At 38.3% G+C, this 27,565-nt stretch overlaps 1 protein-coding gene across 1 annotated transcript in view; it reads right to left on the bottom strand.

Annotated features, from left to right (window-relative positions):
- The window catches only part of PTPRN2 (protein tyrosine phosphatase receptor type N2), a 636,037-nt gene that overhangs the window by 207,892 nt on the left and 400,580 nt on the right, over positions 1 to 27,565 (bottom strand). The gene's annotated exons all lie outside the window — the stretch shown is intronic.

The raw sequence follows: 27,565 nt of genomic DNA, 5'->3' as shown, positions 1-27,565 counted from the left end.
TGAAAGTTGAGACTTCTCAGCATCTGAAGGATGCAGGCTACAAGATAATTGGGATGCAGTTAAACTGGATTTGTAAATTCAGCTCTATTCAGACTTGTACTCCCACTGATCAATTTTTTTTCCCCTGAGTCTTAGAGAGCCTTGTGCTTCTGTATCTGATTTATGGTGTATGGGAGGCTACACAGACCAAGAGAACTCTATACAAGAAATTAGACTAATATAATCGAAGACCAGCTGGCAATACATGTTGGGCAAAAAAGGAAGATGTGACAACTTCAGCTAAACCAACAGACAGAATCACTTGATTTGGTCTCTGCACATCTTTAAAATCATGCTTTGTGAACATTGTTATGACAGGGAAAAACAAGATTTTTTTCCCCTGTAAAATTAAATGTCACTCTTGATAGCATAATATCTGAAACATCATCCTTCCAAGTCCATAGCAATACTTTACACAGAAAATTAAACTCTCTCTCTGTTTATTGAGTGGATAATGCTGTCTTCGAATGTGTGAGAACCCCTGCTAGGTGAGAAATTAAAAAAGAAGCACTATAAAGTCTAATGGTATGTATGAAATACAAAAAAGAGAGAAAAAGGTAACTTAATTGGTAATCAGAAGAAATCATAAAACTAATCATGCAATTAATGTCTTAAAAAGCTGGCATATGAGGTGTGTATAATTACCAGAAAACAATGCAGTGATGGTTTCAAGAATTAATGAATTAATGATTGTTGGGGGGAGGAGGATTTAGTCTGCAATTTTAGATGTTAGCTTTAAATCCATGCTTAAACTATTACTTTACTTTGTTTACAGGAAATACTGTCATCATACACACATAGAGAATTTATCTCTGAAATTAGCATTTTTTCAATATTACATTGGAAACATTTTCCTTGAGAAAGATGCAGATGTGTTCCCTTTTCCTTGATACAGCTCCCCATCCTCCCGTCTTGTTCATGAAAATTGAGGACTCTTGGCAAGAAGAGTTTGGGCAGCACATACATCAAAATGACACAAAGACTAGAGAAATTCACCAATTGCAGGTGCCAGAATAAATTAAAAAATATCTTGACATATATAAATATTTTAATTTTCTCTTTAAAATGTAAAGTGCTACACCACATATTATCAATTGTCCTTTGTTTTGTACACACATTAAAAATAAATTTGTGTTCTGGTGCTGATTGCTAATTTACTGATGATCTTATATATCAAGATGTTAATTTGTTGATAAAATGAGGTGATAGAAAATTACAAATGATTTAAGACTGCTGTACATCAAAACATAAGCATTCCTTTGATTTGGTTGCCAACTACAAAGATTTCAAACCATGGTATGTAAACATTGGTCTTTGTTCCTTTTTTTTTTTCCTTGTCATGTGGCTCAAATGTGTGCATCTGCTGCTAGACGTGATAGCAATGCATGACGGATGGAGGCATGGATGAAAGGATTCCTTTTTTTATGACAACAGAGCCCCAGAATTCAAAAACCTTCAAGGAAGGGCTGAGAGGATGGTCCAGAGAAGAGGATACTGGCTTAGGACTGAGGAGATCCTGGATACCAAATGCATCCCCAGGGCCAATAGCCCATCCCTGACTTGGCTCCCCATTTGTAATTGAAGGATGCACATTACTGCCCTACCTTCATCAACTCTCATAAAAGTAAATGCCTTTGAGGCTGCCAGGTAGATGGATTCTATAAAAAGAGTAGAAAGATGAGTGTACAGGTAGAAGCTTTAAAAGTTGTACAGCTAATAAGGTAGAGATTTTTAAACTGAAAAATGGGTGAATCTTTGCAAAACACACCACTGTAGAAATGTAAGCCTTTTCTATGATAAGTTTGGCAGAGGCTGGGTTCCCACAATGTCTGTGGTGCTCCAGGACTTGATCTGCTCATGGGTAGTTCAGGTCTCAGCTCAGTTCCTCTCTCCACCTCCAGATAATGCTCTCAGTTGGGGAAAAGAGGAAAGGAAGGAAAAAGAACAGGACAGAGCAAAGCAAAGAAGATATGGAAATGAGGCTGAGGATATATCAAGCCAATTCTCAAGTCTGTTGCTGCCTTTCCACATGGGTTATGGACACAGTTAATTTCTCTGTTCCAGCTCCCAGCTGTAGCAGTGGTTATGATACCTGGCTGTACCTCAGAAGGGCTCCACCACCCCTCCTTTAATGGCTGGAGCAGCCACTCAGTGGTAGGGATGGGGCTTTGAGACAGAATAAATATCACAGGTGAAAATATGTGCATATGTGGTGTCTGTGTGTTGAAGGACTGAAATACATCTGGGGAACAATAGCCACTTCCTATGAGCAGCCACCTACATCGAATAATCTCTGAAATCCATAAATCCAGACTGATCCAGCCACTGCTTGCTGCAGCCTCATTCAAAAGTGTCTGCAGGAAGGCATCAGAAGGAATAGGATCATCACTTGTAGGTGTTGAGGCCCCAGGGCTGTCAGCTGCCCCAGAAAGAAACAATTTTTTTTTTTTTTTTAAATAAGTGTGGTTTTGTTTTCAGTGCATTTTCATTCTTCAGTGAGTATGGGACTGGTTTTGGTGCAAGCTAGAGAGTCCTACAGCAGTTTTGGTATTTCTAGATCACTAATTTTCTATTTTGCTGTTGCTGAAGCTCTCTGTTCCCCTGTGTGTGACACTGACTGCCCTGTCATCCCTGTGAAGTTAGTGGCACAAGGCTGCTGGGAGGCCTGGACAGGACCATATTTTGGTTTGGCAGAGCAATGACTTCACTAAACATAACTACTGAGGGCAAACATATGCCTTTTTCTGAGCTGGCATAGAGCTGGACTTCTGCTGTCCTTTGAAATCACAATATGTGGTGTGTAAATAAGATTTATTGTTGCTCTTTCTGCTGGAAACAAAGGAGATATCTGGAGACAAAAAAAAGACCTAGTCTAAATCATATACATCATCATCAGTTTTCTCTTTTGCATTCTGCAAGATAAGCCTTGTCTTTTCTATTTTTGCACCAATAATATAAACACTGATCTACAATAATAGGATCTGATCAACAAGAGAAGCTATTATTTTCTTAATAGCCAAAGAACACCTGAGATGTGGATTTCTCAGTCTTTAAAAACATAGGAGTGATCTAACCAAGTTAGATGACAAATCCAGATATTGAAAACTCTTCTTGTGGCAGCAACCACAGGTGGGTGCTTGGAGAGGAGTAAGAACAGGTGGAGAAACAAGTCAGGACACTTGCACTGGCATGGCACTGGCCATGTGATGATTCTCTCTCAGCCTCCACCCTGTAACATGGTGGGATTTAATTTGGAGGCTTCAGGATCTTGAGCTCTTCTGTGGATACCACTCGATCTGAAATATGGTCCAACATCCTGGGATGTGAAAGCCTCTATTCCTGCCTCTAAGCAGAGAGAAGAGGAAGGGTATTCCTGAATCTCACACTCTAGAGGTATCCCATTTAAACTGTCCTCATGTACTGAAGTTTTGGAATCTCTTGACAAGTCTGAACCATCCTAACTCTTTCCAAGCTTAAGATGTTAAGAGACTCTAAATCAAGTTCTAATGCATTCACCTTTATCTTGCCTTATAAAATGTCCAGGAAAACCTGATTGTTTTCCTGATGGAAATCTGGTTGCTATGCTTTATCAAGAGGAGCTGGAATTCAATATTTAACACCCAAGCATAATTGTGCATTTTCTTGAGATGAGAAAGCAGGACAAAGAAAGGCTGAACCAACAAATCAATGGCTCCTGCAGTTCTGCAGTCTGTCTCCTTATCCATATTATCCTGCAATATGACACAAAGGTATTCAAGAAATTTGAGAGAGATCTGCTTTGCTCTGACAATCCATAAAGTCAACAAAAATTAACTCCCTCCTCTTGAATTTCCCCTGACAAATATCCAACATCAGGAAAATTCTACTTGTAGCACTAGAAGAAAATTTCTCAGTACAAGACTTTTCTAGGCATCAAAGACATTGACAACACTCAGAAATAATCAGAATTATTAATTTTCCTTTCCATAAAAAGTTATTAAAGTCTCAAAATTTCTAACTGTATATTTTATAATCACAAATGTTAGCACTTCATCTTGATGTAACTTAAAAAAATCCAGATCAATTTAAGTAAACTTATTCTTAAAATTTAAACATGAAAATACATGTTTTGATTAATATGACTAGGTAATGCACGAATTAGAAAAATAGATTACTGGAATTTCTATCCTAAACCCACAGTTTACTGTATAAAAAATTTATGCTGTAAAGTTCCAAAAATGAAGCCTCATTTTCAAAATTGCCTAGCATTTTGGATCTCATCTGATTCAAACTGTAGCTTTGAGTACTCACTAGCTTTGAAAATCAAATGACAGTGACACATGCTAAACACTGAGCCCAAATCTAAATAATTCAAAATTAAAAAGTACCTTTGAAACGCTAGTAAGAGCCTTGATAAGAAGTGAAATAAAGTTTTCAGCACAGTGCAGAAAAATTCCTGAATCTTCTAACTAGAAATATTCAGTCATGTCCACAAGACTTCTCTTGCCCCCCAGTCATGATCTGCTTTAGTTTATGCTAATTTCTTTCACCCAAGCTGTTCCTTAAACCTATCTTACTGATTGTTTTTTTTTTTACAAAGCAATTCAGCATGATTTAATCTTACATGACACACAGACAGTGACTTAATAATTAATATGCCGAGGAAAGCAGGTAAACTAAATCACCTCTTAAATTAAGAAACCAGATCCTTTCTATTAGAGCATAAACATAATTTAAAACATTGATCTTAATAACTCATGCACTATTAAGGAAAAAGCAGGTGGCTTAGTGTTGATAATGCTGAATTGATATTACAGAAAAATATCAGAATCTTAGGTTGGTGTATTATGTACTTGAGTTGCTTTCTAGCTGTACCATCACCATTTAAATCGTTAAATTAGATTCCTATTCATGAGACACACTCTTCTGAATTTTAACATGCATATTTTAATTATTTTTAGAAATTAAGGGATAATGTTTATTCCTGGTGGATACTATTTATTTTATTTTATTATTAAAATAGCATGGTTTTAAACATTAACTATGAAAATGCAGGAAGCAGGGCAGGTATCTCCCTGATAATCAGTAAACAAACATGCTCTTTCCATTAGCAGGTTGGGTGAAAACAGAGGCTGAGCTGGAGTCAGTGCACACTGAGTGCCCCAGCATTAGAAGTTCAGCAAGGGTCACTGATGAGACTGAAGGCAGTTTTATTTAGCTCTGTGCAATGGCCATTTCAAGTCTATATTTTAATTTCTTTTTATGCTTACAGACCTGTACCACAAAGCTCCTGTGCACAGTTTACAGCTGCTCAGCATCTCTTCCAGGCAGAAACAGAGAAGTTTGTCTCCTGCCTGGTCCCCAGACCAGAATTCACCCCTAGTTTCTGCAGAGTAACATCATAAATGCTACACTGAGAGCCAGCAGCTTCCACTCTGATACATCCAAAGAGCTGAAAATAGGGACACGCTGTCTCCTGCTGCACTATGTGCCAATTTTGCAGTGTTTTTTTGCACTTTGATGGTGAAGATGTAGCATTTAAATACATATAGCAGAGCAAGGCTGAAAGAAAATGCCTAAATGGTGGTATATAGAATCCACTGTCACATCTTCATGAATTATGAAGGTAAATTTGTCACAATGGTCACTTACTCATAGAACTTTCCTAATTATCCCTTGTATATTTTGAACCTTTGGATATTCCTTCATCTTCCCCCTAGACAAACAAAACCTTTGATAAAATACTGGTAATATTTACATCTAGATCTCTTTTTCACATTGGGCAAATTTAAAAGATGAATTTAATTACACAACAACAGAATGAAAATATCAGGGAAAATAAATGCCACGAGGAAAAATCTTTACACTGTGACCTGCAAAATATGATTATTCATTTAGATAAGTGTAGTTGAAAATGCCTTACTGTAAGATCTGCAAGGACCCTGTAAGAAATAAACTCCAGATGTGGATGCAAACTCACCAATTCATGCCAAAGTTTACTCTTTTAGATTAAAAATAAGAAGAAAGAAAAAGTAAAAGCTGTACAAGCAGGGATGTACCCAGTAGGAATTCTCTAGTTGATAAGTTAATGGTATGGTCCAGGGCTGTATTCTGATTCATCATCACCAGTGCCAAAATGATGTGGTTTTACTACTGTACGAGTTTCATTAAACGTCCTTGTTGATACTGAAGGTTGACAGAAATTGTTATGAATTTAACACTAGGATGGAGGCAAGAGTTAGTGATCTCACAGATAATTTAACTTGTGACAAGTCCTTTCACAGGGAATACAATTTTCTAAAGGAAACCACAAAGAGTTCACGAGTGCATGTGAAGCAAGCTGGGTGTCAGGGGCAGGTGCTGCTCACACCTGCCAGACAAGCATTTGTGTCAGAGCACACAACACAGACTTCAGATAAACCACTTGCTATTTAGATGACATTTGTATCTAGAGCAGTTCAGGTTTTGGAGGGATTTGGATATACAGGCTCTATTCTTAAAATTATTCACTTAGGTGCTGTAAAACAGGTGTGTAAAAGAAGGGAATGAAACCTGCTGTTACCAATGGATGCAGAGGCTCTCAGTTCAAAGCTTTTGTTGAGTGTGAAATGTGGCAATAAAAGAGGATCAAACATGCAGTAAAATACTCTTCTGGGAGCTAAAAAACCCTTCGTGCAATCAGTGTTAAATAATTTGCTCACACCAAATTGAAAAACAATATGACCAGTGCCAGACGAGCTGTGTATGTGATGTTGCCACTAAACAAACAGGGGAGTGTTCCTCCAGCACATGGCCCAGGATGACAGGGAGGCTCCACTCAAAATGTCATTACTAACTCCAAATCTGCCTGCTAGGATTTGAACAGCACTTCTTTGAAAAGAATAACCAAGGATATCTGAACATGGGAATGAGAGAAAGGAGTCTTTGGTCCCAGTTTTGGTCTTATTAGTTTAATTTAACAAATATTTTCCCATATCTTTATGCTGCTGCTTGAAAGCTGCTTTTGATGAAACCAGAAGCAAACCACCTCCCTCTACTTTCAAGCAGGGCTCACATACCACACAGTCAGTTAAAAAGCTAATGAGGCAGGGATGTAGCAACAGCTCCTTCCACTAGACTGATCAACCACTTTACAAATGAACATGGTAAGACACCCAAACATGCTGAAATGATCCTTCAGTCAATTTCCAGCTATATTTGCCCCTCAAAACAGAAAGAAAGAGATGAATTACTTAAAGTTGCTGTAGAGCCGACTGAGAGAAAGAGCCAGACACATGAAAAATGCTATTTTTGTGGAGAATGGCAGCTGCCATGGTGTAGCACCACTTTGTGGTCTGGGGCTGCTGCTTAATAAATGACAGCACAAATCCTGCTGCAATCCTTTAGGAAAACTTCTGCAAGACAAAACATCTTGTATACATGCAGTGATAACCACACATTAGAGAATGAAGCATAAATGGATTGTAGGGCAAAAGCCATCTGTTGTACCTGCAGTTTATATTTAGTACTGTGTGATAAAATATCTCCAAAGTCACATAAATCATTGTGATATTCTAACCCAACCCCTATGATCTCTATTCAGAAACTGCAGCAGCTATCTTTAAAGAGTCCTTCCCAACAATAACAAAATCTGACCCTAATAATGAGATCAAAGTTTAAAATTACTAGGTACTTCATGATGGAAATGATTGTTCTGTTATAATTAATAAAAATTCAACCCTTGCACCCATAAAACATGTTAAATTTTACTAAGTTATAAAAGGATTGGGTTTTATCTTACACTAACATGTGAATAGGAATTTGGCTTATGGGAAGCAGATATATGTAGTCCGTGGAATAGAATTTACAATTAGGAGCATAAAATTTATAATAAAATTGTAATATATTTTTGTCTTTAGTTCCCAGTAGAAATAAATTTATTTTTTATGTTTAAGTCTTTGTGAATTCTCATAGACCTTATAACCATTAGTTGCAGATTTAAGTCCCATTAAAAGAGACAAACAGAACAAAGCTCTGTCTGCTCTTCCCTGTCCTTGTAAGAATAACTTGTATAGGTCTGTGAGATACCAACTGCAATTTGTTGAAGCCTTAAGAAAGCCCTGGACCTGAAGCAAGTTATATGAAGTCTGGTCTGTGCTTTCAAGCCTAGCAAAAGCTGTGTGGAGTTTGGAACTCAGACTAAGGTCAAGGAGTCCCCACTAAAAAAATCCCGGGGGGATCTTCAAAGAGACCATGGCCATGCCATGGGCAGCTACACCGTGCTTCCAAAGGGAACAGTTCTTCTTAGCAGGGCATTGGCAAACAAGGTTGTGCTCTTCCTTTTGGGATAGCTGCCAAGTGGTGTTTATGACATGCAATTAGACCAAGGAAGTGAACCCAAGGAATATAGGAAAGCTCCTTAATTTTCCTTGTCTTTTTCCTATATGCAAGAACAAATGGGTGTAGTAGACTTTCTACTATTGGTGCTTTATCTTCCATCCCAATGATTCTAATGTATTTGTTTGAGACCTATTCAAAGCATTTCCTCCATTTTTTCCTTAGCATTTTCAATCACAACTGTTGTAGGCAGATGGTCCCAAGCTCCTTCAGAGATGGAAGCAGGAACAGGGGAATAAGCTCTGTCACTGACTGTGTCCAGAACATTTCTAGTAAATTCTAAAAGTTTCTCCAGGACCAAACAAGACTGCACATTTATGCAAAGCCCATGGTTATGTACAGAAAGAAAATAGCTGCAGGGATCTTTAAGTTTGTTTTTTAAGCTAATTCAACCAGCCAGTCCACAAGGTATAGAGAAAGCCATGACAATGATGGCATTCCTCACCCTGCCCAGGCCTGGCAGGACAGGGAAAGAAGGTTCTATGTGATTATGGGTGATTGTCACCCCAAAGGCATCTGTGGCAGATACATTTATTACATGCAGAGCATTTGATGCATGCCTTTGAGCAGGTGAAAGAAGACAAAGAGAAATCATCATTATTTATCATGTGCCAGATGGCAAGAATGCCAGAACCAGGACAGTTCTCCTAGGGACATACCAATATCACCATCAGTCAACAAAAGACTAAGGACAGAAAAAAATCCTTGGAAAAGGCATGGGACCAGATTGCACAAACAAGTTAGTAACACCCAGAGGATGATATTTCCTTACAGCTAAGGGGGCAATTCCCACCTTTTCCTTCTGCCTTTAAAAATTTGTCCTCATTTTCTAATGATGGCGCTCAAAGTGCCAGTACAGAAAGGAAATCTGATCCAGTGTTGGCAACCACCCCGTTTTGAGCAGGAGATGAGACACACTGGATCTGAGGTCCATTCACACAATCTTTTCAAGACTTTGTTTTCGCTTCTCCAGATGCTTGTAGAAGCACACAGGCTTTGAAATATGACAGCAATATGAAGAAACTTCACCATAAAAAAGAGAAACAACCTTGCAGTCAGCACTGGATGGGCATTCCAGTCATGGTCATTTGGGCCACAGGAAGAATAAGGTGCAGCTGACAGTTCACCTCTGTCCCTCTTTGGAGCTACAGACTTCATACAGAACCAAATGCTCATGCCTGAAGGATGCCTGGGTCACCTGGGCAGTACAGATGCACTTTTCCTGCTAATCTAGAGAATGCACTGTTCCAAATTTTATAAATGCATCGCACAGAAAAGAGCGAGTATTTAGAGGATTTTTTGGCATGGTTTTAGTAGAAAGTTAAAAGGTCAAAAAAAGGGTAAAAAAAGTACCCCAAGGAAAAATACCATGTGAAGGGTTGTACCTTGTACCAAAACACTCAAGCACTGCTGAAGGCTTGAGAAAAGTGTATGTGGCAGTCAAGTCCCCCTTATACCATGCTGTAATATCTGAAATAGTGGGTCATGAATGCACCCCATTGTCACCCTGATTATTAAGATTTTCTAAAGCTTTCTGAGTTTACATTCTGTTAGAAAACTTTCCCACATAATTTCTATAAACATATTGTTTTGCATTCCTTCACCGGGGTGGAGAAACTTGATGTACTAGTGGTTTGTCCAGTGTCTTTGGAGAGGTGGCCCATCCACTCTCCAAACCACTGTCACCTTTGGAAAAGTATAAAAGCTGGAGTCAGAAAATAAACTTTCTTCTTTACCTTGCAAATAGCAGGTGGCTCGCATTGTGCTTTCACGTGTCCTTTAGCAACACCCCATGATACTTCTGCATTTGTGAGATCTTTTCTCTTGCCCAGTCTAGTATGACATGGGAGATGCAAACAGACTGTTCATCATGCAATTCACAGGTAAAATCTAAATTATAAAAATTCCAGAAAATTCCACAGATGTCTTTTTGGCACTTCATAATTTTCCCTTACTAATGTACTTAAGTTGTAACAATCATCTGAAAGACATAAAATATGATGGGGAAGGTGGAGGAAAGGAAGCACTTACTGCTATCTCTATACTGGCAAGATAAACGCCAGTCGTAATCTGACCTGATATTAATTTCTGTATCAGAAGGGGTTTTCAAAAGAAATCAAATGCTAAATACTTCTATGTAATTGTAAAGAAAGTAACCTGAGAAGTCATGGGCTATTAACTAATCACTATACTTCAACTAACAGCAGCATACAGTTGCTAGGTAACCCCTGATAAGTTGTGTTTATTGGCTGGCTGAGAATTGCTGGAGAAAAGTCATTCTCTCTGCCAGCACCACCACCACCCAAACCATCACTGAGTCAAAATTATTACAAAGGAGTTTCTGTTTTGACTGATTTTATAGGAGATAAATGGTGACTACGTTGTGTTTAGACAGATGAAATCTGCACACTGGCTGATAAAATCTAAAAAAATGCAATCAATGAAGTGCATTTGTTGCTTTTTCAATGAGTTCATTTACCCTTGACATCATAATACTGCATGCTGCAAATCAGATGATTTATTTTTATATATTGCATTATATTTCAAAAGATGTAAAGAGTCAGATGACTGGAAGCTGACTCTGAAAATCAATGAGGAACAGATACCTACTGGCATATATGAGCAGTGCTTCCCTTCTACAATTTCTACAATTTTTTAACACTTTTTACTCTATTTCACACTATCACATTTATGTGTTTGATAGAAACTGAAATTCAGTTCCACCTGAGTATTTTTTTTCTTTATTTTCATTCACCAAGTTAATATTAAATAAAAATTAATGCTAATTCAGTAAATAACTTTTGAGGAAATATTATACTGACTTGTTCTGAATAGAATAGAAATGAAAACAAGTCTAAAATCAAAACAGAGAAGACATCCCCAATATCAAGAACTACATGGAAACTACTGGCAGAAAGGAATAGGTTTAATTTTTTTTATCCAACTGCGTAGCAAACTATTTTGGCAAAGAGACTTGATGACTTCTATCAATGACCTGTAATGCTTTCCTTGCCCTGGAAAATCATACATTCTCAATTAAATTATTTCAAAGCAAAAAAGATAAATTCAAAGGTATTTCATCCTTCTAAATTTCTGAATTTTACATTGTGGGAGAGTTGTCTCCCTCTTCTGGAAGGAAGGAGGAAGCACTGGAAAGAAAGAACAAAAGTAAGAGATGACAACATTATTATCTTTTTCTTCTAAGTTAGCTTTGAGATTCGAGGACGCACCAGGGGTTTCTACACAAACAGAGGAGAACCACAGTTGTTTGCATACATTTGAGTGACATCACTATTTTTGTATCCCCATCACACACCTCCTGTGCTGGCATCAGCCAGGGCTCCTTCCATGGCATACATTGCTCACAGCTTGATGCAACGAACTGCCCGACAACTATATTGAGAAACAGCTTGTTTGGTTTTTCTAATTTGGAAAACAAAGGCGGACTGCAAGCTGCGCTGACTGGGAAGTCATACATCTTTAACACAAAGTAAAAAGGAAAAGAAAAGAAAAGAAGGAAATGTCCTTTAGATACCACAAACACCTTCCTCTTCCCTTGCAAAGTGTCCTGTCAGCATGGCCGACCCCATACCAATTCTCAACACCAGCCAAAAAAAGAATGAAGTCTTTATTCTCTTTGTGTTCAAAAGTTAATATTAGGGAACTTGCCAGTAAAGAGAGGGTTTCAAGCTACTAGAAAAGACTCTTGATCAGCTATGAAACTCATGCAGATTACAGACTATTCAGTGCTTAGGCCAGCAGTTTTCAGAGGGTTGCCCTAGAAGGTAAATCACCCACTGGGTCATCAATTCGTGTGCTACATGAAGTGTAGGACAGACTAAAGAGCTCTCTTATGGACTCTTAGAAATGCACAAGAGTTGGGAGACTGGCTGGACTCTGAGATCTGACTGCTCAAGCTCAGTGTGCTCTGTGGGCACAGCCTCAGTGCTCTGTCAAAGATAGCCACAAATGGCTGACATGGAGTTTGGTGATTATTTACACCATTTGCATCTTCAGCCAACACTACTGTGATATCCTAGTTTACCTAGTTATTTATATGACAGAATCATTTTGACATCTTAGACATAACAGAGTTATTCAGTCTTAGCTTTTAATCTGAATTCCATTTAACTATGCAGCCCCAGCTTTTGACTTTCCCTTTAATCAGCGATGGGAAATAAAAGGCAATTCCAATCATAGCTGGACTCTGCTGATTATAGAGCTCAGCTGACTACACTCCTATCACAGATGATTCAGTTAAGTGTCTGTACAGCCAAGTTTGGGGTGGATAATGTCACTTTTCTAATCAGTGGGCTCATATCTCACTGGAGGGTAAGGGTGCAGGGAACTGTGAGCCAGTCTTTCAAAGTGTTGGGAACAGCCAGAGCCAGTCTTATGGGCTGAGATCTGGAAATCACCACTCCTCCAGTGTCCCATGAAACAAGAGCTGGGGTAAAGTTTCTATTAATGAACAGGACTGCACCCAAGAAATAAATTGCATGTACCATTTACCTTCTCAGGAAATAATCCAGCAAACCCCTGAGCATCTGCTAATCTTTCAGGTATTTAGCATGAGGGAATGCAGCCCAGTGGTTCCCTGTACCTGCTACATCATGGTAATTAATAATAAGCATATAAGAGACCTGGCATGAAGCAAGGAAAGGAGCTTCCTCTGAAGGCTGTACATCCTAAATGGGCTGAGCAAGAATACTGAATTCAAATTCTACAAATGTGGTTTCTGTTCTCCCGAGCCAGAAAAGCCACAGTTGGCACAATTTTTCATTCTGCTCTTCTGACTTGTGGTCTGATGGCAGATGTTTTAGACTACATTTTAAATTAAAGGCAGGCGCCAATACAATATAGTGTTGTGACATACAGATATATTAAAGATGGCTTCCTTCTTCTGTTTCTTTGGGTTATTTGCATTCTTAATCAGAGACAGAATTTGGCTGAGAATCTGGGAGTCCCCAGGATGAAGCAGAAAATTCAGCAGAAATTTAATTGCTCAAAATGCATCAAGTTGCCATATTTTGTTTATTTCCTGAGATTCAATTACTAAAATCACCAGTCTGCAACTCCAAATTGCATGACAACTGTTGAACTTACAGTCTCACAAGGATAATCACCCCAGAGCACAACAACATACACATTGCTCCACTGCCATCAATTAATAAAGCTACCAGTAATTAGAAAGGGCAGAATAAACTCCACACCTCCTTTATTCCCTGTCTGGTATAATGAGGATGCCATTCTATTGTCTTCTGGGTGGGTTCTTTTGGTACCTCTGTTGATATCATTTTTTACAAGGCACATTGAGTACAAACATGGTTTCACTTTGCAAAATGTCTCAGTGCCCTCACCAGTCTGTTCATCCTTGTCAAATCAGGATTTCACACATTGTTTTCTGCACAGTCCCTAATCTTAGCAAAAGTTTCATTTCCCCAGCCCATTGCCACCGGCTATTAGTCTGGCACAAAACTCAAGCTCAAAATGAAAAAGATAAAACAGAGAAAAGACAGCAGACACAGCCACTATTGCTCTGTTTTGTCTTGTCACACCTAACAAAATATGGTTAATAGCACTGTTGTGTTATTGGTGAGCCAGAGGGACAACCAGGTGTATCTTATCATGTGCTGTGAACATTACCTATTCATGAAATATTCTGTATCTGCCCATTAGCATTTCCAAAGTTCAACATGTCAATAGACAGAGAAACATTTCATTGTCTCATGGATAAAAACCAGTAATAACAACATGGCATTAGCCACTGTGGATGTTACTGGCCAACAGGGTCACAAACAACACCTGGATCTACTCCAAGCTTTGACTGTTAAAACCAAAATAGTAAAATATTAAAATGGCAGTTTAAAATTTTCACACATTAATAATATATTCTTAAAATTTTATGGCATTCTGATAAAATCTTATCTATCTGACAGACTTTTAGCATTTTTGCCTACTTGGTACTAGCAAAGTAGAGAAATGGAACTTATTTAGAAAGAAGACACAATTATTTTTATTTTATATATTTATTATATATTTAAAGATGTAATGAAACACCATCAATATGTTAAGAAATTATCTGCAGATTCTGGCTTATCTGAGTGAAAAACTCTCTTCTCTGGCTTAGAAAAGAATGATTTTCTTTCAGCATTCAAATTTGCATGCCAATATACTTTGCATATAATTTACATAACATAGAGTATCACAACCACTTTGCCTCTTATTGTAAAATCCAAGATCAGCTCCTAGCATTTCATAGCTAGGATTATTAAAACATTTTGTTAAGTCAAGTCTGAAGATAAGCTTCCATCCTGATTCTTCTGGAATTGCACTCTAATGGGCAGGAAAGGTGAGTGTCTGGTTCTGACACTGGGTAGGACTTTGGGTCCTAAAAATTTCTCATGGGCTTGTTTTTAAATCTGGGTAATTTCATTTAAAATCTTTAAAACTTGTATACTTAATTTTAAAATGAGAAAGGTGATCATTTTTATTCCCTTTCTTTCCTAATCTTGTCTTTTCGGTGATTATCTTAATCACTCAAAGACACAGCTTTCCTGTCACTTTATGTGTGGGCAGGTACCCAGTGAGATCCCAATCCTGTCTAGAAAGCATTACTGTAATGCTCCTGCTAATCAAAACTACTCAGCCTTTTTTCAATTAAATGATTTATGCAAAGAAATATCAATTTGCTGCAGAATTCTTTTTCAATAGGTCCACATAAGTTTTAGGGAAACTTTGAATACAGAATTTCTTTTCATGTCAAAAGCATGATTTTTTATTAATGTTCAGTTGGCAGAAAGCTTTACCACCATCTATAGTTTAGTGTCAGAGCACTCCTATGGGAAACCAAAGTCCAAGCCTTCACCCATCTGACTCAGAAGAAGAATCTTGATATAAACCAGGAGCTATGTTGAACAAATACCCGTCCCAGGGTCTCATAAGCTATCTGGAATATTAAAATAGCTTAAAAAAGTAGAAACTGTTCCAGGAGGGTAATGCTCAGTGTAGCTAATGAGGTTCAGCCCACAGAGAAGAGCCATACAGAAAATCAGTGTCCCTCCTTCTGCATAAGGGCCTACACCTCTCCTCAAATTTGGGTCTCTGTTCTGTTTCTGTCATGAAAAAATTCATCCAAATGGGAAAGCAGTAATGCTCCACAAGCTCTGCAGCACACAGACCTGCCAAGTGTGCACGTGGTACTTTTGTGGGAAGATCAGAGTGCACATCCAGAAGCTGCCTGTGATACTTCAGTAGTGTGCAGTAGCAGCTCCCTGCATGAAGGCGACTGGAAATGGGACCCAGGACCACAGCTGAGGTCCATGAAGCACCTGAAGCCTCTCTCTTACCTGTGGTAAGGACCTGAGGATATAACTTAATACACTGCCACCTTAACATTTGAAATTTGGCTGCATAGTGGTGTGAGTACTCATATGATGTTGGATATATTGCTTACAGGTACACTACACTGCTTATCTCCAGATACTGCTTTGAGATGTATTATACCTTAATAGATTATCTGTGGCTGAAATATTTAAGACCAGGCTGGATGAGGCTTTCAGCCACCTCATCTAGTGGAAGGTGTCCCTGTCCATGGCAGGAGGGCTGGAACTGGATGATCTTTAAGGTTCCTTCCAACCCAAACCATTCTATGATGGATGCTTTAATCCATGTAAGAAGGTGAAATGAATAAAGAAGAGCTTGGTTCAAATGATGCTGCTGAACCTCGACACAGGCTCCTGCTGTTCTGCTGCAGAAACTGATGAACTCCAGAGTCTATTCACTGTCTTGGGAAAAGGCAAAGAGAAAAAAAGCAGCTCTCTAAGAACCACTCGGATGAAATGGGAAAGAGTTAAGAGGGGTCATTAACACTCCCAGGTGTGCATCTTGCTGGAGCAGGTAGCACTAGAAGAATGGATGACTCTCTCTTTTTGGAACAAGTAATGGAATTTCCCAGAAAATATCTAACTGCTTTGCATTATCTGGCACCTGCACACCAGACACCTGTACAGCTGAACACCCATCTGCTATATATGCTACATGCATTTCCTTTCTCTTTTTTTAGCTTGGCAAAGGAGTTGATTAGGAAGATAAGGTCTCTGAAAAACACTTTGGACAAAGATGCCAGCACAGATTGTACAGTTAAAGATATCAGGTCTGCCAATACATGCACACCACACTTTTCAGGCTGCTTACACTTGCCTCACAATAATTTATTGCACAAATTACTGGAATTCTGGGAAAAAAAAAAAAGCATATCTCCATATTCCTATTTATTATAGAGTTCATAAAGAAAGGGTGCAGTCCCCGAAACAAGAAATATTTGTATTCTAACTGTCTTTTCTTGGTCAGCAGGAATATCCTTTCTTTCAGAGCAGGCTCTGCCTATATTTCTGCTCTCTCCTGCTACAGCCAGTATAGCTGAATGTTGCTGATATATTTTTTTGCTCAGTTCCAAATCTTAAAAAATATGCTTTTTGTATGGCGATTTCTGCAGGAATCCAATAAACTCAGCGCAGGCATTTCGAGTGTTAAGAGGACTGACTCACACATTCCTGGTGTGTGCACAACAATCAGGAGCTGAATGGAACATCCCTGGATGTGTTTAAAAAAAGACTAGATGTGGCACTTGGTGCCATGGTTTAGTTGGGGTGTTGGGGCTGTTTTGGACTCAATGATCATGAAGGTCTCTCCCAGCCCAGTGATTCTGTGAATTCTGTGTGTTTGAGTCTGTGTGTGTGAACTGTCCAGTGTCCAGTAGCACACACAGGTCTGTCAGGTAAATGTCAGAAAACACAAGACCCTTCCACAAAAGGATATCCTTTATACACACACATATATATATGTGTGTACATGTATATATGTATATATATATGGGGTTATTTGTAGGATCAGAATCTTAATGATGTGCCTAATTTTTTTAAAAGGTCATAAAATCATGAGAAGCACAATGAAGAACAAGATACTGTGTGCAACTACTGAGTATAATAATAATAATAATAATAATAATAATAATAATAATAATAATATAATAATAATAATAATAATAATAATAATAATAATAATAATAGCAGCAATAATAGTAATAGCAACAGTAAATAATGAAGTATTTCAAGGAAAATACTTCTCTTAGGTCAAACCAGATTTTCATGCTAGTAAACAAAAATAAGTATGAAGAAATATTTTAAACTGAGTATTTTAACATGCAAGTATATTAGTTCAACGAATTATTTGATACAGACAACATACTATTCTCACTTTTGGATAAACTTTAATACTTTTTTTCACATTTTTTTGTATGTTGTCTAGTCAGTAACTGCCTGACTATTCTGTTCAGTGCACAGCACACAAAATACAAGTTACCTCTTCAGGCTGTGCATGTGTGCACACTGATACAGAGATACACACACAAAATCCTAAAGCAGCAAACTGCACTTATCTTCCCATTTTTGTATCATACATATTTCATTAAGCTTCATGCAGAGTGTCTTCTGATTTATGGTAATTGTCAACAAAAGCAAAAAATGCCAACCATTTTAACCCTACAGTACTGAGGATTTAACTGGGATAGAATTAAAATGTTTAAGGGGGAAAAACCCGCCACAACACCCTAAGCCACTGGGAGCTTGACCCTTGAGATGTTGTCAATTTTTTATTTAATTTTATTGTGTTTGTTGTCTGTAGAAGCAGATGCCAGCAGCAACATCTGATGTACCGGACACCTCCAGTGTTATCCCAGCATGCTCATGGCCTGGAGGACTTGGAGTAAGACTAATTTCCATATCAAACCCAATTTAGATGAAACATCTTGGTTAAAAAAAAAAAAAAAAGAAGAAGAAGAAAAAAAAAGCCAGTGCATCAATAGCCCCTTGATTAGATTTTCATCTCCTGAGCAGACAAATATGAATATTTATTACCATGAATGCAGATTTCCCTCTTTCCATTGCTCTGATCTTGAATATTACCCACTGCTAATTTTTATGAAAATTTGGGCAACATAATGTTTTCACATAAACTGACAGTTCTTGAGATAATCCCATTATTGTTTGGTGGGAAATGACAGTTTCCGCTTATTCATGTGTTAACGAGGGATTAAATATTGTTTTTCATCACCATAATCTAAGATGGACTGGAAATTAAAATTCAAACATTGTGCATTAGCAGAGCTTTGAGGACCAGAATTTGTTTGCATTCACTTAGTAAAGATCTGTAAATGAACAGTTTAACAATCAAGTGAAATCCATGTCATGAAACCAGCAGTGACATTTGTAAAATGAAGTCATTCCCTGCTAAAGGTAAAGAACCAGACAGACAGACAGACAGTTTGCACAGTGGCACCCCTTTGTGAGAGCAAGTGCACAGTGAGCTGTTGCCAGCCACAGTGGCCCTGGGCATTCCTGGGCCAGGTCACTTTTCTGGGGCACAGAATCACGTCCCTGTGCCTTGTCAAAGGTGCACTCACCCTCTTGCTCTGCTCAGGTCACACAAAGTCCCTCCCTCCAATCTCTGCACGGCACTAAAAGCAGCCACGCTGACCCCGGAGCTGTCTCCAGGCCTGGCTGTGCTCAGGTCTGCCTGTGCAGTACAGTACATTTCATTCTTCACTGAAATAAATGGGTGTTTTGCAGGAGCTGCACTGTTCCAGGTCTCTCCTCATCTATCTGTTATCTCCTTGTGCCTAATGCCCAGTAATGCAAATCAGAGACACCTACATGTTCCAAAGTGAAAGTGGAAACCTGCTGGGGACATGCTGCAGTTCAGGAGCCACTTCATTGCTGTTTCTACAGAAACTTTGAGTTAGTAATTCAGTGAAGTATGTTTGCATTCTTATTGCAAAACAACTCCACAACATTTCCCTTTGAAACCAAAGTGCACACAAGACTATGCTTAGTCAAAGCAACTCCAACATTTTTCTCAGCTAGATCTTAAAGCTATCTCATCAGGATAAATTTGCTGATTAATTCAAAAAAGAAAAAAACCAAGCTCCAACAAACTCATTTATTAGGAATCATCACATTTAAATTTAGAAGCTTGCTTAAAGATTTCTGACAAAAATTTGCTTTAATATGTATAACAGATAAAGCCTTGCATTCTGAAGTAGTTTGAAGTGATGGACACTACAGCCATGTTGCATTTGAGGGTGGAAACTTAGTGATGTACAAGTGCAAAGCAGTTCTGAGAAGGATCAATAAGAATGTGCTATCAAGCCTTCCCAGAAAGCAAAGATCTCAAGTTTTACTGAAGTACCTAAAGCTTAGTACTGAAAACCCTACAATAAATGACACAATTCTTTTAACCCACAGCTGAAGTTTTAATTTTATTATTCTTTAATTTTAACATGCCTTTACACCCATGCTCCAAAGGTGACCACAGTGAAGCTGCCTGATGTGAATGGTCCCTGGAAAGGATCTTGCTTAGATGGAGAAGCAAACAGCCCAAGAGTCCTAACTGGCACAGGACACAATGTGAGTGACTGACAACAACTTGACAGTACAGACAAACGTGGGACCACGATAGGCTCTGGTCCTGTTCCTGTTCATTTTACCAGCTCTGGGCCCCTGATGTCAAGGATTCCTATTGGAAAGTTGGATGACTTAAGAGTTTGAATCTTAGAACCCTTATTCTCCGTGCTTACAAACCCAGAACAGAGGTCCTGACAGGTTCATTTCCATGTTGACCTATGTGGGAGCATTTCCTGGCCAGGGTCTTCTAGAGAGAGGGCTGAGAGACTGGGATCTGCCACTTCTTCCTCTCCTTAAATAGTTAAATATGTGTTTGAGATTGCTTGAAATCCACGTGTTCCTGACAGGATCAAGCTCCTAGCTGTGGAGATGGAGCATTCTCCCTTCTTTACAATTTCTGACCATCTCTATCCCTCAAACTTCAGACACTTTAAAAGAATTTAATCTGCAGCCTCCCCAGCTGACCCATTACACCACCCAAGATTTTGTTTTCCTTTGAGTCATAATAATCTGTCTGCTGGTAGAAGGAGGTTGCTGAATTTCATGAATCAGTAAGATATCTAGTACAAACAATCATGTTCTCCTATTTAAAGATTCTTTATTAATATATTGAGTGCAGGCTGCCAAATCACAGTTAAGGTGAATAATAGCATTGATTCTTAAAGAGAATTACCCTGCAGTTTGCTCGATGTAGCCAGTGCTAGTATCTAAATCTCTTCTCTCTGAAGATTTATAATGGTTTGTAAGGGAAACTCTGCTTTAAAAACAATGGCATGACACAGCCTAAACCTGAGATAAATCCTTAAAACAAACACATGCTACGTTTTAACCAGCACAATTTTAAAAAAGAGAAAAAAGGAACAACACTGGTAGGATGCATAAGTTCCTGAAGCCACAAGGCAAACCATATCTTGTTTCATTTTACATGATACTGAATAAAAATTGAATTGCTGTAGTTGCCATGGCAACTGCCACATCACTTGGCACTTCTGCTCCTTTAAATCACACAGTGCTACTGTAAAGGAACTCATGAACCAATGTGACACTTGAATACTTGTGCTTTATATACTGTTTCAGGAGGAAAACATAAATCAGTATAGACTGATATCTGTCTCTGAAAATCAGGTTTGCTATATTTTTCTTTACATTATAATATCCTCATTTCCTTGTCTTGTTCTTTAAAAATTTGTAAAGAAGATGGAGGGTGTTGTCACAATCAGAGCACAAGAAAAGAAATTACTACTGACACATGATTTCCAAACTGAAGCTGTGACCTGTCATTCAGATGTCAAAATACCTCTGCTATGCAATATTCAAATCAAATACAGGGGATAAACATTGGAACTTTGCCCTTCCACAACCAGAGACGGTGTGATATGTGACAGAAGACAGTCTCAGGAGCATCCAGGCATATCTTTAACTCTAAACTTAGCAGCAGCTTAAAAGGAATGCCTAACTATATACTTAAAGCTAAGCATATTCTAAACGTTTGTAGATTTGGGGTCATGACTTATATTGTCTTAGTATGCTCTGTATACAACATGCAGTAGCAGAAGATAGTTGACAAAATAATGTGGTAAAATGATACACATATTTTTGCTGCATATTTTTCTGTTTTTAAACATTTAACACTTTTATTAACACTCTGGATGCAATTTACTTGAAAAGCAGCCCTCTAGTGGGCTATGCACTGTAATGAATAGTTAATAAATAGCATTAACATTATATCTAAATATTAGTTAGAATGCATTTTTCAAAAGCATACAAGGTCTTAAATAAATGAGCCATAGATCTTCATCATTCTGTTTGGTGAGATTTAATGTTCTGTTTAGCTTTATTCCTAAAATTTTTTGAAGTGTTACTTCTAAATGCTACTGTGTGACTAATTTCTGATTAGCATAACTTTACTATTCAGGTGTACTTACAAACTGTAATAGTGAGACATTATTCACTGTTAGTAAAATTTCACATAAGTAGTATATTTCTAGTAGAATTCTATGTAAAATACAAATCTAGTGTTTTTTAAAGGTTACACATCTTTAGAATCTGTAATTTGTGCATGTGGGATAAGGTAAGTCTTTCTCATTGTGCCTTCACCAAGAATATTTCAAGGATTGTACTCCTAAAAGCTTTTTATTTAATGCCATTGCCCTTATTTCTAGAAATAAATTTGCATGCCTTAAGGCAAAGAACCACTTTGTGACCTGATCCACACTTTATCCACAATAATGCATGTGGCTCCAAACACTGCCCCTTACCACCACAGCCACAGTGATCAGCAAAAGCCAACAGCAAGAGCTGGCTGTGGGAGCTCCAGTCTCACATAACAGGAAAAAATAAACCAACTTGTTGATCTTTAAGCCACGGGGTTTGTAAGAAAAAAATGCTGAAGGCAGGCATGGGGGAAAAGCCCTCCCTGGTGCCCTCTGGTCTAAGAATGCTTCCCCTGCAGAGCAGAGGTGTCTGCCTCACATGTGCCTGTGCCTGGCTTCAGCCTGGTAAAAGAAGGGTGGGTTTCAATGGAAGTGGAAAAACTCAGCTGTGTCTTGAGCTAAAACTCGAGTATTTGTACATGCACAGCTGCTGTTCATACACCATGTCTCAGACCTACGTCATCTAAGTGATCTTTGGTACAGCATTCAGCGTCCCTTCCAACCCTGGATAGCCCTGGGCAGTACCTGCTCCAGGTCAGGAGCTTTTGGCTTGCCAAGATGTCACTGTAACAGAGACAGCTGGAGTAGATCCCAGGCTGACTTGGTCTTTATAAGCCAAAATCCAGCACTTAGCACTTTACCTAGTAGTCAAAGATCAGAAAAAAGGTTTATACATTATTCTACAACAACTGAAAATGATTTGTCGAGTTCTGCACTCCAATTTTTTATGGCTTTCCAAGCCAGTATCATTCTAGGTAAAATCTGGATATATAGGGACAATAGGGACAAAATCTGGCACAATTAAGGAAGGTAAGAAGCTAGAAACCTGACTCCTGCCTCTGAAGCCTGTACATCACTGGAAAGTCTGTCTTATCATGTCCTCTAGCTTCACTAGAATTTTTAAACACAGATTTCTTTATTGTAGTAACATCACTTTATGCAACATCAACATAATTCTACACCTATCAAAATATCTATAAATGAAAATATCCTGAAACATGTCAAAATATCACTGCTCTATTTTAGGACATCTAGAGGTATGGTGAAGCATTCATTCTGCATATATTTTGGGTTATTTCCATTTGCTTTAGAAAACTGTTCTAATTTTTATGTCTACCATATGAAAGCCATGATTCAAATCCTACAAATCAAGTTATGATTCCAGTGATTAATTTCTTCTGTGCATTCTTACTGGGAAATTGAAAGAGGTAATTTAATGTAACTTATTCTGAAGTGGGTACTGTTTTGCCAGTTCGAGACAGGAACAGTGCCATTCCTTTGGTTTGTTTCAGGCCTCATTCATTGATTATTCAGCTCACAGACTCTTATACCCCAAAAATGGATAACATTTTCTTGACTCACTGGAGAGCCTGACTTGTTACTCTGAAACTGTGGTTGAAAACAAATTGCAGCCAAAAGCTGAATAAACATTTATCCGTGTCACAGTAATTTTGGTCACAGTCAACCTGAGGATGGAATTGAACTTAAAAATACTGTGTTCCTGTAATACTTCAATGGTGCTTATGTAGAGAGCTAGAAGTAGTTATGTTCCTAAAGGATGCTGAAGGGATACCTGGCATGGTGACCCCTGTGCAGGGCTGTGGCTCATGGTGTCTGCTGAGCTCCCTTGGGCTGGAGAGAAACTCCTGGGAACAAATCCAGTTGGAATAATGCTGGTGTGGGATGGGGCTGCTGCTGCTGCTGATTCCTGAGCTCAGGAGCTGTGGTGGAGTTCAGGTGGAGCTGTGCAGCTGCTACAGAGGCTCTCCCTTCATGTGAGACAAAATGTTATCCCCAAGATCTTGCAGGAGGGCTCAGCCATTCAAAGCATCAAGTTCAACTCAAGTAATTGTTCACATCAAGTTGGAGCAGAGGAGAAGAGAGTTATGGGTCCTGCTTAAATGCTGTTTAACTCTTCAGTTTTTTACCATTATTGTGTCTTTCATGGTATTATGCAAATAGACATCTAAATAACACAACACATACATTCATACCCTCATAGACACAGCTGAACAGCTGAAGATGACCTCAGGACTTCAGAGATTTATTTCATGTGTAGGAGATCAAAAGAAAATACCTCAAAGCTTCATTGTATCTGAATAAACAAGAAGATGTGAAATGCTCATGAAGGATTTGTCTGGCACAAACATGCATGACAATGAGACCAACAAATCTCAAATGGATACTGTAGAGGAGTTCTACTGGTTTTTTGGTTTTAGTTTTTTCCAGCTCCTGTTTTAGGTGCTGGAAAACTGCAAATAAAAAATAAACATCTTGGCAAATATAATTCCAGGGATGATCAATGCTACAGCAATGCACAGATTGTCAAGATTATAACCTCAGCACTGTTTTGTTCTACAGCAGAATTATTCTGGTTTTCTGGTAAAATCACCTTCTTGAAAACAAGATAAGTGTCAAAATAATTCTCATTTTAAGAGTGATACACATTATAGCAAACTCTAATCTAACTTTCTGGATCCCTGTACTGTTGAATATTCTGTTAAAAATGTTCAATGTTGAGGTGAAAGTAAGGTGGAAATACTGGTAAAATCTGTTCTATGATGGCCTGAAAGAAGCTCTGCTTGCCCAGAGTCCAGACAGTGCTTTGCATTTTATCATTCACACCTTCCCACAAAGTGTACAGAACTTTTAAATCAACATCCTGAAACATGAGCAGCTTCTGAAGTCCCAGCTTAGGAACTCATTTTTAATCCTGCTAAAGCGGAGTCTACCTACACTGACACAAGGCAGCAAACTCAGGCCTAGCTGAGAGAATCACAAGCTGTGGAAATCTTTTACATGACATAAAGATGATGAACTGGATTGCAGCTGTGGCAGACTGCAGACTCATGTTGTTAATGACTATAGAGCACATGTTTATGCAGTGACATAAAAGCAATTCATCAGCCCTCCCTGGACTTGACTGAATGGCTCAGTAAGCTTGGTGTGAATTTCATAGTCTGTTGTTGCTTTTGAAATGTTTTTTCTTGAGATAGGGGAAAGAAAGTGATGGATTGAGGAGCTCTGAGAAGCATTTCTCATCTCCACAGAGGAAAAGACAGTTTCCTTCCAGCACAGCCAAGGCCTGGGAAGTCACTAGTGTCCACACATTCCTTACAGAGACACAAATCCTGTTATCATAGACCGACACCTAAAACAGATTCCACTGTCCAGAGCCACACATGAATTACTGCTGAGCTTGGGAGGGCTCCTGCATTTGTCTGGACAGTGGCTCCATTTGCCACTACCATCTCTTGAGGTATTTCAGTTATGAAAATTGCCTTGTCATATCAATCCTTTTTATTTTACATGCCTGCACATGAAGATTAAATATCCATTAACTTTGTCATGCACCTCACTGCTGTCCAAACAAAAAGGTCATTTCTCATTCTCTACTAAAGTTTTTCTAAGTACTTTTGATTAGAGCATCTTGACTTTGATTTACTGTCACCATTATATATAATTCCATTCCTAATTCCAGTGTGAAGTAAAAGAATGCTTATTTAACAAAAAGCTCTTTCATTATCTTAAAATACATACTTTCTATAGTTTCAATAATAATTATTCACCAGGGTGAATAAAACACAAACTGCAAAACTGGATTACCGTATTTATATTTAACCTGAAATAGCCTGAATCTGATACTGTATCAACAGAAAAAAAAAGCTTGGTTACAGCACTCCTCTATTTTTTTTTTATGTGAGACCACAGAAATGTATTCATTAGGTACACAATCATATCTGATAAGATTTAGAAAGGAGAATTTGCACAGCTGGGAGAATTCACATCCAACAAAATACATAAGCAGCTGCATACATGTTCTTCTATCACCTTACTTGGTCCAAACCACGTGGTTCTTTCTCTGCTGATCACCCTCTTTCAGATATAACCTGGATTGTATTTAGGCCAAAATGTCAGCTTTGCTTGGGTTAGCCAGTTATTACTTTTTGCCTTATAATAATATATATTTGGTAGAGTGTAATGCACAAAATTCTGTCAAAGTCTTCATTAATCCAAGTTATATCAGTGTTTTTTTATAAAAAATTTACAACAGCCTAAATATATGGAAGGTGAATTCTATAGTGACTTTTTCTAAACTAAACACAAGAATCAGGCTGGTGAGGTCTCTGGCCTAAGAACTCTTCAATTTTTCATGCTCTGTTAGATGGTCTTAGAATCTAGGAAGTCCTTAAAGTTATAGCTCCATAACATTCCTAGACTACCATGGTTACAGCAATCCTATTGCTACAATCCTATTGCTATTAATTATACATTTAGCAGGTGAAAACTTCCTGCATTCCAACTATCCAGAAGGGAATTTTTCTTCCATTGACCACATATAATACAAAAACTGATTTAACAGTCAGCATCTAAAGTGGGATTTCATTCTCCAGCTGATTTCGCAGCAGACTGGAATCCATTCAATGACTGGAATTGGACAAAATACATGGAGGTATTTTATTAGCATGGATGAGTCCCGTTGGGTAAAATTAAACTGAGTGGCTTCCACAGCCTGTACCCCAGTCCTGGTTCTCCTGCTATTAAACAGAAACCAGGGGCTGCAGACAGCACAGCCACAAACTTCAGCCTGGCCTCAAGTCAGGACACAGCCTGAGGTGCACAGCCCCAGCAGGCACTTCCCAGTTTCTAAGGTTATGCACCCATAAGAAACATTCCCAGATAAATCAGTTAAAGAGAGATTATGGCTTCCATCTTCTGATGATTTCACCTATTTTTGTTTCCAAGTTCCCAATCTTTCAGCTTTGGCCCTCAGCATCACAGCAGGTCTCAGTGTTATCACCTCTTCAAGACCGAGCCTTTCAGTAATGTGAATGAAGCTGCACAGTGAATCTCACAAATCTCGTCAAGTTCTTAGGCATGAAAAAGTCAGGATATCCTTAGGCAGGATAATCCTTAGGATTATCAGAAAATAAAAAATCAGAAATAAAACCCCCAAAAATCAGTAAAGAAAGAAAACAACCTATACCTTCAGTATATTAGAAGTTAGTAATTTATTATTTTTAATACTGAGAATAATGCAGTCACGAGAAAAAGACATTTGCCTAGCCTTGTAAGCATTCACCCCTAGGAAAATTACTTAAATGAAAAGGGAAAAAAAGAGATAACTGTGTACACAAAATTAGCACGAGAATTAGCAATCAACTGTAGTTCATACAAGGTTCTTAGCAGATAGCATCATGTTTATTAATAAATGATGAACTGCTTAGTGGAGTTTTTGCTTAGTGATATCACTATAATAACAGAAACATGTTTTATTTATATTTCAAGTTACATCCAAAATAAGTGAGACATTCAGATGTCAGATTCTCTCTAATATCTAAAGATTCTTTACCCCAAATTCAAACTTCCACTGTTCTACATGAGATAGCACTCCATGAAAACCAAGGGGAATAATATGACGACTTCAGTCACGTTGCTCATCTTTGGGGATTTTTTTCCTGTGATACAACACAGCAAAAACTGCATTTTTTAAAACTGGCTGCACTTTTCTCATAAGGATGGTATTTTTTTTCTCTGTGGGATATAGTGCTATTT

The sequence above is a fragment of the Lonchura striata genome, chromosome 1 (genome assembly GCF_046129695.1).
Source record: "Lonchura striata isolate bLonStr1 chromosome 1, bLonStr1.mat, whole genome shotgun sequence".
NCBI lineage: Eukaryota > Metazoa > Chordata > Aves > Passeriformes > Estrildidae > Lonchura > Lonchura striata.
This window is presented reverse-complemented; position numbering and strand designations above follow the sequence as displayed.